The 10,373-nt window shown below is 37.8% G+C and overlaps 1 pseudogene; it reads left to right on the forward strand.

Moving 5' to 3' along the window:
• The first annotated feature begins 712 nt into the window (after positions 1–712).
• On the forward strand, positions 713–8,617 carry LOC114472618 (ras GTPase-activating protein-binding protein 2 pseudogene; annotated as a pseudogene).
• Positions 8,618–10,373: the final 1,756 nt, after the last annotated feature.

Consider the following 10,373-nt stretch of genomic DNA (forward strand, 5'->3'; position numbering starts at 1 on the left):
ACTGGATACGTCTCCGCTGCGCCACGGCACCGATCCGGTATTTCACCGCAGTCCGCCGTCCGGTAATTCACACCGGTTGTGTTTGGAGTGCGCTGCGGTGCGCTCCGGTTGAACGACTGTGACGTCACGAGACAGAGCAGTTCTCACAATATTTATATAATTGCGTGAGAACGCAGTTAAATGTATGTGTTATAAACGCAACAATAAACAGATAAACACGTCAGTGTTCCTAACGAAGGAGAACAAGAAGGTTTGACTTTGGATTTGTCATAGACACATTTTTTAGCAACAGCCAACAGAGAAGAGATAAAACTGCACCAGTAAAACATGAACTAAATCAAAGTTGCTGCAGTTTACAGTGTAGTTACAGTATGAGAGGAATCAATATAGTGGATGTGAATTTGTTTTTACACATTGACGTTTTGGTGATGTATTTACTTGAAATATAATCTGAAGTGTTTTATTTTGAAAAGTAACCCGATATTTTATTGTGGAGTGCGTGCTTAATTTCCTGTTTATCTTAATTTGCTTTGTGCTGATTGATGCGTCGTGCTCCGGTGTCCGCCAGAAATAGAAGCCCTGCGTATATCTGGCGGAGGGCACCGGACTACCGCTGCTGGGAAGGAGCAGACACGCACCGCAGCGGACCCGGTGGAAATTAACACATAAACTAAAATGGAAACCTATCAGCTCCGGTGACGTGGCGGTGACGTTCCGCAGCGGAGCCGCATCCAGTGGAAATTGGGGGTAAGAATTACATTCAACTCTGACCCAGATAGATAAATAATAATAATTTTGCCATCAAAAGCCCTGTCTCAGTTTTTTTTTTTTTTTATCTAAGGAAACAATGTTCAGATGTTAGACTTGTCACTAAAGCAAAAAAAAAAAAAGCTTCAAAGTCACTGACAATGTTTTTTTTTTTACAAAAATTGTAAAAAAAAATTTTATTTGCTCTGAAACTGAAGATTTGTGTAAAAATTGCTCTATTCAACGGCTGATTACAAAAGAATAAAACGAACCAGAAACAATTTTTTTGTTGTTGATGAAAGTAGAGGCTTCAATCTTTCAGAATCTGGTGTCAGATTTCAGATAGTCAGAGGAGAAAATATTCTGTGGGTCTTTGAAATCAGTAAAAATGCTCAAAAACGGCTGGCACTGAGGGGGGTAGAAAATCTGAAAATTGCTGGCACTGAATGAGTTAATTCAGAATAAAAGTAAAATCCTCTTTAAACTGACCTGTAAACACTCAGGGCATATTCACTAAGATCTGAAATAAAGGGTGGTAAACATGTTGCAACCCTAAATCCTTTGGTGACGCAGTTTCCTCAACTTGGTTAAATTGGAGGCAGATGGACTTGTCTGTCTGCTGCACAAACATTTAATAATGTAGAAAACTAAATTAACAAATAAAAATGTTTTGTTTTTTTTGTTTTTTTAAAAACAACTTTAAAACCTAATGATAATTTTTCCCCCTAATTTAATGTGGCTGCTCCGTTAGGTCCTGTAACTTTGCTCTGATCAGTCCATGAAAAATTGGCAGATTTGGACAGAAACTGTCCTATTGATCTGTTGATGACATTGATCTGAGTTAATGCAGCTACGCAGTCTGTCAATCATTCGATCAGCATCATTTGAAGATTATCTGCTGATCATCAAGCAGGTCTGAGGTCCTGAGAAGTGCTGTGTCACCACACTCTCATACTGTATGTGAACATTGTGCCATCACTGCGTAAATTACGCATCTGATCAGCTGATTCTGGTCTGATGCTCCTTCCATCAACGCAACACGAGAGTTTAATGATCAAAACATCAGCGACATTCATGCAGCTCCGCCCACAGCATCCTCTCTGCACCACATCGTGTCACACACACACCAGACTCCACACGGCAACGCCGCCATTTTAGTCACACTATAAAAAGGATCATACCTGCTTTGCAATGGGGCGGATTTGGTGCACATACATAGAAGAACACAGCTCAGTCCTGAGGAACTGTAATAAGTCCATGGCAAGCAGCAATCAGATCATCTTTCTGTCACTATTCTCTAAACAGTTCATAGATAAAGTCCTGTTGGAGGCACCAAAACTATAGGAGAGATCCAAACACTCACCTCATGCTGCACGTTTTGCACAACCTCGTCCTTCAGGATTTTCACTGCCACTAATTCACAGGTGGAATTAACCTGGCACTTGGCTACTTTACCAAAAGAACCTTCTCCCATGAACTCAATGATAGTGTATTCAGTTGAGCTGCTGCACAGAACCTGCCCTACTGATGGTTGAGACAGTAGGGCAGAAGGTTAGTATTCAGTATTTCAACACGAAAACTCATTTAAACAAGGAAATCTTGTTCTGTCCTGTCATTTTGAAATTTGGGTTTAAAAACCCCAAAAAACAGTCTGTAAATCCACTTCACATGTGAAGTCCTGTCTCTGCACTGACTGCATGCGTAGGACATCTTGATCTTCTGTTGGTACACTCACAGTATGCATCATGTTACTTTACTAACAACTATTAAATAGTAATAAAAAAAGTCTCTTCCTGCTATATCACATACATTATGTGAACATTTAATTCAAATACACCTATTTTATTTATTACATTTGGCTCTGAAAGACTCTTAAACTGTTCTAAACAGTATCATCTACATAAAATATCAAACTGTTTTTTTTCAAGATATATCATTTTCAATTTATTAAAACCAGATTAAAATAATTTTCTAATGATCATTTGTAAAATAAATGTAAGTAAATCTAATGATTTACTGAGTGTTCATGTGAGTTTTAGTGTTAAAATACTGAAATACGTTGATAAGCACGAGCTCAAGGAATTCTTCATGACATATGGAAATGTTGTGAACCTGTGGATTAACACCAAGAGCGTTGGTGGAAATTTGCCCAACTTTGGATTTGTTGTGTTCGACACCTCTGATTCCGTTCAAAGAATCCTGGAGGCGCAGTTGGAAGGGCCCATAATGTTCCAAGATAAGGTGCGTCTCAAAGTGAAGGAGAGGAAGCCGAAGGCAGTCCGTGAACAAGAGACCCGTCCCCGCAGGGTGGACATGGCCCCTAAACTGAGCATGGGCTCTGGAAGAGGAGCTGGTGGTCAGGGAGAAGGTCGCTTCACAACCCAGCGCCGCTGAGACGAGCATTTGTAGTGTAACCTAGCAGGTCAACCAGTTGTTAAAAAAATAATAATTAAAAAAGACCCAGAAAAGCGCTATATAAAATTGATGTATAATAATAGAAAAAATAATTTATTTTTCTCTTGTTTGGTGTTTGTTCATAATTTGAAGTAAATATTGAGCGGCTGTAACGCAATCAATTTCTCGCTGGGATTAATAAAGTATTTCTGATTCTGAAATTACATTCTTGAAAACTAATGTATGTACTGTATACATAAAAATGTCACTCTTTATTTGAAGTTTTCTACATACGGCTGACATTACGCTGTCATTAGCATAAATAAGGTGTCATTAAGCTGTCATTAATTGTTGTTCACAAAATTATGACACCTTTGGAACTATGTTGGCATACTTTGGGTTAGGTGGAGGGATCTAGTGTGGTTAGGTAGGATAACAAAGGGTTAAAGCAGGGGTGTCAAACTCATTTCAGTTCAGGGGCCACATACACAACAGTTTAATCTTAAATGAGCCACAGATTTTATGCTGGAAAACGAGTAATTTTAACATTATTGAGCCCTAGTTTTCCCTTCTACATATACAGTAGATAAATTATAAAATATGTAAGAAACAAACCATATCCAAGCCGATATCAGACCCTAAAGGATCTTCACTTTAAATACCCTAGATTTTGTGACCAATTTAATTAAGGGCAATACTATGTAAAAAAGTGAGGAAAACTGTAAGAATTTTGAGTTTTTCAACTGTTTCACTTTAAAAAAAAACTGCAATCATGCGATATAAGCACCGGGAAAACTGTGAGTTTCTGCAAATATTGTTAAGATTCATTTACACAATGATTCGTGTTTTCTCTCTCATTTTTACTGTCTCCTACGGGCCAAATTAAATGCTATAAAGGGTCGGATTTGGCCCCGGCCCATGCGTTTGACACGTGCAGATTAGGGTAACGAACGACACTTAATAACATCCTTCATGACACCTTATTAATGCTAATGATAGGTGTCATGTCATAAAAATAACAGCGTAATGTCAACCTTACGTGTAAAACTTTAAGTAAAGTGTTCCCCCAAAAATATAATACAAAATATTACTTATGTGTAAGAGAGAACAGCAGTTATTTTTTTGGCCATCATAACCCTGACTAAGGGTGTTTTGATCCAATATTGATATCGGTCCCAAATCAGAAAAATGAAAGAAAGAAAGAAAACGTTTCAGAATATATCAGCTTCCATGTAAAATTCCTATTGTAATATATATTTTGTTCATATTGAGGTTATTTTTCAGGGTCCTCTACTAATATTATGTATTTAATACAATTGTAGAATATTCTGATGTTTAAGGTTAAAACATATGTAACCTTTTATGGAGATGGATTTGTGTTGTTATTATTCCATTAAAAATAAATATTTTCAATCAAAGAAAAAAGTGTTCAAATGCAAATATTTGGGTCTCAAATATTTTTTTGCATTTGAAAACTGTATTTCTATTATTGAAAATGTTTATTTTTGATTGAAAAGGTTTTTTTTTTCTTTTCGATTGAATATTAAAGACACAAATCTATCTCCATATCTATCTGTTAATATTAAATGGGTGAGTTTTTCTGATACTTACTGTTGCTGACTGTTGTTCAAGCCTTTACTAACATTCCAAACTACAAAATAAGTCATTGGTTCCAAACCTTTTTTGCATCGTGACCCTGTTTTGATTTCATAAATTTCTGGCAACCCCAAAATATTATTTTTCTAGATTTACTTCTGGATCATGTTTGTTACACTGTGTAACAAACACAGAGTAACCACACCAAACGCCAAATTTAAACCTATATTTATCCCTTTTTTTGCCATATTTTTGCTCCTTTTAATGCATTTTTGCTACATTACTCCCTTTCCTGCCATTTCTCCATCAAATTTCAATGCCTTTTCTGCACATTTATAAAACTTTTAAGACAATTTCGGCACTTATAAACCCTTGTCACCACTTACTTATGTTGACCAATTATTGTCACGTTTATCATCTTTTCACCATATTTCATGTTTATTTTGGCCAATATAACCTCATTCACAATTTTTCATGCCCATTATTTGCCAGTTCAAACTAATTGTTCCTAATTTTTAAATTACATGACCCCTAATTTGCAAATATTAACCATTTTTTGTGGATTTTAAATTCTCTTTTCAGCATCTTTTCCACAGTTTTTGGTCACTTTTAACCCATTTTATTTCTGATGAAAACAATGATTTACATCTTTAAGATGACTACATACTATGGTGCAAATAATGATAAATTACCTGGATAACAGTGGATATTATAAAGATAAATAAATGTGGTTATCACAGATTCATAGAACAATTGACCATCATTTTTCTGACTTTATCGATGCTCCCCAAAATGCTCTCCCCTTTATTCCCCCCCATAGATGGCCCTGTCTCCACATGACTGTTCTTCAATGTTCATGTCTGTGATCAACCACCTTCAGGTACAGTGGGGGTCCCCGGTCTCTGGAACCTTTATTCTTGGGGGTCATTGGCTGAAAAGTTTGAGAACCACTGTTCTAAGTAACAATGAAAAATCACATGTTAGGTTTTGTTTATTCAGACAAGGCTTTTCAGGAAATGTTATTTCCTGACATGTTTCAACTGTCAGTCTTCTTCAGAGGTTTGATTTCCCTATGAGTTCTCTCAGGAAAATATCAAAGCATTTTCAGATGGCTTTCATGTGTCCTCATGAGTTCTTTTTTTAGGTGTGTAATGTCATTGTAGATTGCATTTCATTGGCTTATTCAGATGAAAGGCACAATTTGTTCTCAATTACAGGGGTAAAGCAATACATAGCACAGCAGAGCTTGTAAACTGTTGTGTACCGTGGGCGTCGTCCTATTAGTTTGTCACTGAACAGTTTACTGTTGGATACTCATAATTCATTACAATAGTTTTGTCTACATAGATAAAGGACTTTCACAAGGTAAGTTAGCAATCTAATATGTTCACTTAGGTGTTTGGTGGCTGGCTAGTGGCTAGCTTCAGGTTAGCTGCATTGTCTGATTGTAACCAGGACTGGTGGAGTCCTGCCAGTTAATAATTATAGTTACCTGTCAGGTATGTTGCTAGTGTAAAGAAAATCTGCTGCTAAAATCATTGCATTGTCATTAGCTGTATTTAATGAATTTCCCTTCCTTTGTTGGTCACGGCGAGCAGCTAAGCAATTGACTTATTTCCTTGATTACGGCTGGTCTGGTGGTGTAAGTTTTAATTGTATGTTCTTGACTTTTGGTGAGGTTCGACACAGAGGAAACCCCACTGCTCATTTTGGGGATATATATTTAGTAGCGCCGGTTTGACTATTCAATCAGTGTGATTAGCACCAGGACGGCTTTTAACGGTGTCCCGGTTCAACTGGCATCCTGTTTAATTGAGGATTTACTTCTGACTACGTCAGAGTGCTGATAGTGGCCGCTCAGAAACCTGTAAAATAATACTTGACCTCGCCTTCAATTATTTGAGCTCATTGTTTAATGTCTGTTAAATCATTATTAGTTTTTGACAACTGTGAGTGTGTGCAATTAAACATTTTCTTCACAGTCGCACCTAACAGTACGAGGCTGTTCTTTGCTGAAGAACTGATGTTGACAGGTAGCCACAGTAACTCAGGATAAGATAGAACAGCTTTGTTGACAGGTTGTCATGGTAACTCAAAAGATGATAGAGCTAAGTTCTAAAAGTCCCAGAGGTAGACATCAAAGCCTAACTGTGGAACTACGGCGCTGCGCTAGTTACTTGGACCATAGTAAATTTGACCACCGTCAGAAGCACACAGCCTGTTGGTATGTAGGAACTGCTAAATCAGCCTAATAGCACTGGTTATAAGTGTTTGATAAGCTTGTTGTGATGATGCATTTAGTCTGTTTTAGGTTTATGACCTGTGGTCTGTGGCCAATGAAGTTTTAAAAAAAATGTACAAAGAAAAACATGAGTTATGACATTGTTTGCTGCCTGGCAAGCTCTTTTGGAGGGCTGGAATCAAAGATCCGAACACCTATAATGATTGCTTTATAGTTATAATGTTTTTGATAGTACTTGTTTCAGACAATTTGATGATGTCTGATGTCTCCCCATTTTTTTTCCTTTTACAGCACCAAACATTGTTTACCGAAGAAATGGCGATGGAGAAGCCAAGTCCCCTGGATGTAGGGCAGAAGTTTGTGAGGCAGTATTATCATTTCCTAAAGAAGGCTCCAGCTTTTTTGCACGGGTTTTATGGGAGGAGTTCCTCCTTTGTTCATGGAGGGCTTGATCCGAATGGAAAGCTGGCTGAAGCTGTGTATGAGCAAGAGGAAATCCGCAAGAAGATCAAGTCACTGCAGTTCAGTGAATGCCGCACAAAGATCTGGCACGTGGATGCCCATGCCACTCTGAGTGATGGAGTTGTTGTACAAGTGCTTGGAGAGCTGTCCAACAGTGGCCAACCAATGAGGAAGTTTATGCAGACGTTTGTGCTTACTCCAGACAGTTCAATTGCCAACAACTTCTATGTGCACCACGACATCTTCCGCTATAAGGATGAAGTATTTGGAGACTCTCATGCTGAGCTTAAAGAAGAATCAGAGGAAGCTGTGGAAAAGGAGCCAAAGGAGAGGCAGCCATCCCCTGAGCCTCACCCTGACACTAATGGAGTAGAGGGGCCAATGGAAGAACCAACTTCAGAACCAGGGCCTGCGCCTGAGCCAGACCCTAAAGCAGAAAAGCTCAATTCTGAAGGTGAAAATAAAGTTCTGGAAGAAATGAAGGAGAAAGCACTATCACAAGTTCATGAAGAATCTCCCACAAATACTCGGGAGGCTCCCAAGACATTATCCTGGGCCATGATGGTCAGCAAAAATCAGTCAAGAATAGAGAAGAGGAAAGCGGGCACAGTCGCCCCCTCTGGTATCCCCCCTCATGTTGACAAAGCAACACCGCCTACAGTTGAGATGCAAACGACACCCCTGCTCCCTAAAGAACAGCGCACTCGTGACAGACTGAGCGTCCCTCCACGAGGCCCTAGACCTGGTGGCAGAGATGGTGAGCCTGGGGTTGTAGACAACAGGCGTGTTGTTCGACACCCTGACAGTCACCAGCTGTTTGTTGGAAACCTTCCACAGGACATTGATAAGCGCGAGCTCAAGGAATTCTTCATGACATATGGAAATGTTGTGAACCTGTGGATTAACACCAAGAGCGTTGGTGGAAATTTGCCCAACTTTGGATTTGTTGTGTTCAACACCTCTGATTCCGTTCAAAGAATCCTGGAGGCGCAGTTGGAAGGGCCCATAATGTTCCAAGATAAGGTGCGTCTCAAAGTGAAGGAGAGGAAGCGGAGGGCAGTCCGTGAACAAGAGACCCGTCCCCGCCGGGTGGACATGGCCCCTAAACTGAGCATGGGCTCTGGAAGAGGAGCTGGTGGTCAGGGAGAAGGTCGCTTCACAACCCAGCGCTGCTGAGACGAGCATTGCCAACAAAGTGGATGAAGTCTCATGTTCATCTTCAAATGTTGTTGTTTAAAAAATTAAATCTTCATGTAAATATGATATTCTGTATGTTTTGCTTTCTTTACTTTGTAGTGTAACCTAGCTGGTTAACCAGTTGTTAATAATTTTTTTTTTAAAAAAACCCAGAAAAGCGCTATATAAAATTGATGTATAATAATAGAAATAATAATTAATTTTTCTCTTGTTTGGTGTTTGTCTTTCATTTGAAGTAAATATTGAGTGGCTGTAACGCAAGCAATTTCTTGCTGGGATTATTGAAGTATTTCTGATTCTGAAATTACATTCTTGAAAACTAATGTATGTACTGTATACATAAAAAGGTCACTATTTGAAGTTTTATACATACGGCTGACATTACGCTGTCATTAGCATAAACAAGGTGTCATTAAGCTGTCATTAATTGTTGTTCACAAAATTATGACACCTTTGGAACTATGTTGGCATACTTTGGGTTAGGTGGAGGGATCTAGTGTGGTTAGGTAGGATAACAAAGGGTTAAAGCAGGGGTGTCAAACTCATTTCAGTTCAGGGGCCACATACACAACAGTTTAATCTTAAATGAGCCACAGATTTTATGCTGGAAAACGAGTAATTTTAACATTATTGAGCCCTAGTTTGCCCTTCTACATATACAGTAGATAAATTATAAAATATGTAAGAAACAAACCATATCCAAGCCGATATCAGACCCTAAAGGATCTTCACTTTAAATACCCTAGATTTTGTGACCAATTTAATTAAGGGCAATACTATGTAAAAAAGTGAGGAAAACTGTAAGAATTTTGAGTTTTTCAACTGTTTCACTTTAAAAAAAAACTGCAATCATGCGATATAAGCACCGGGAAAACTGTGAGTTTCTGCAAATATTGTTAAGATTCATTGACACAATGATTTGTGTTTTCTCTCTCATTTTTACTGTCTCCTACGGGCCAAATTAAATGCTATAAAGGGTCGGATTTGGCCCCGGCCCATGCGTTTGACACGTGCAGATTAGGGTAACGAACGACACTTAATAACATCCTTCATGACACCTTATTAATGCTAATGATAGGTGTCATGTCATAAAAATAACAGCGTAATGTCAACCTTACGTGTAAAACTTTAAGTAAAGTGTTCCCCCAAAAATATAATACAAAATATTACTTATGTGTAAGAGAGAACAGCAGTTATTTTTTTGGCCATCATAACCCTGACTAAGGGTGTTTTGATCCAATATTGATATCGGTCCCAAATCAGAAAAATGAAAGAAAACGTTTCAGAATATATCAGCTTCCATGTAAAATTCCTATTGTAATATATATTTTGTTCATATTGAGGTTATTTTTCAGGGTCCTCTACTATTATTATGTATTTAATACAATTGTAGAATATTCTGATGTTTAAGGTTAAAACATATGTAACCTTTTATGGAGATGGATTTGTGTTGTTATTATTCCATTAAAAATAAATATTTTCAATCAAAGGAAAAAAGTGTTCAAATGCAAATATTTGGGTCTCAAATTTTTTTTTTCATCTGAAAACTGTATTTCTTTGATTGAAAATGTTTATTTTTGATTGAAAGGTTTTTTTTTTCTTTTCTATTGAATATTAAAGACACAAATCTATCTCCATATCTATCTGTTAATATTAAATGGGTGAGTTTTTCTGATACTTACTGTTGCTGACTGTTGTTCAAGCCTTTACTAACATTCCAAACTACAAAATAAGT

This window comes from Gouania willdenowi, chromosome 11 (assembly GCF_900634775.1).
Source record: "Gouania willdenowi chromosome 11, fGouWil2.1, whole genome shotgun sequence".
Classification (NCBI taxonomy): domain Eukaryota; kingdom Metazoa; phylum Chordata; class Actinopteri; order Blenniiformes; family Gobiesocidae; genus Gouania; species Gouania willdenowi.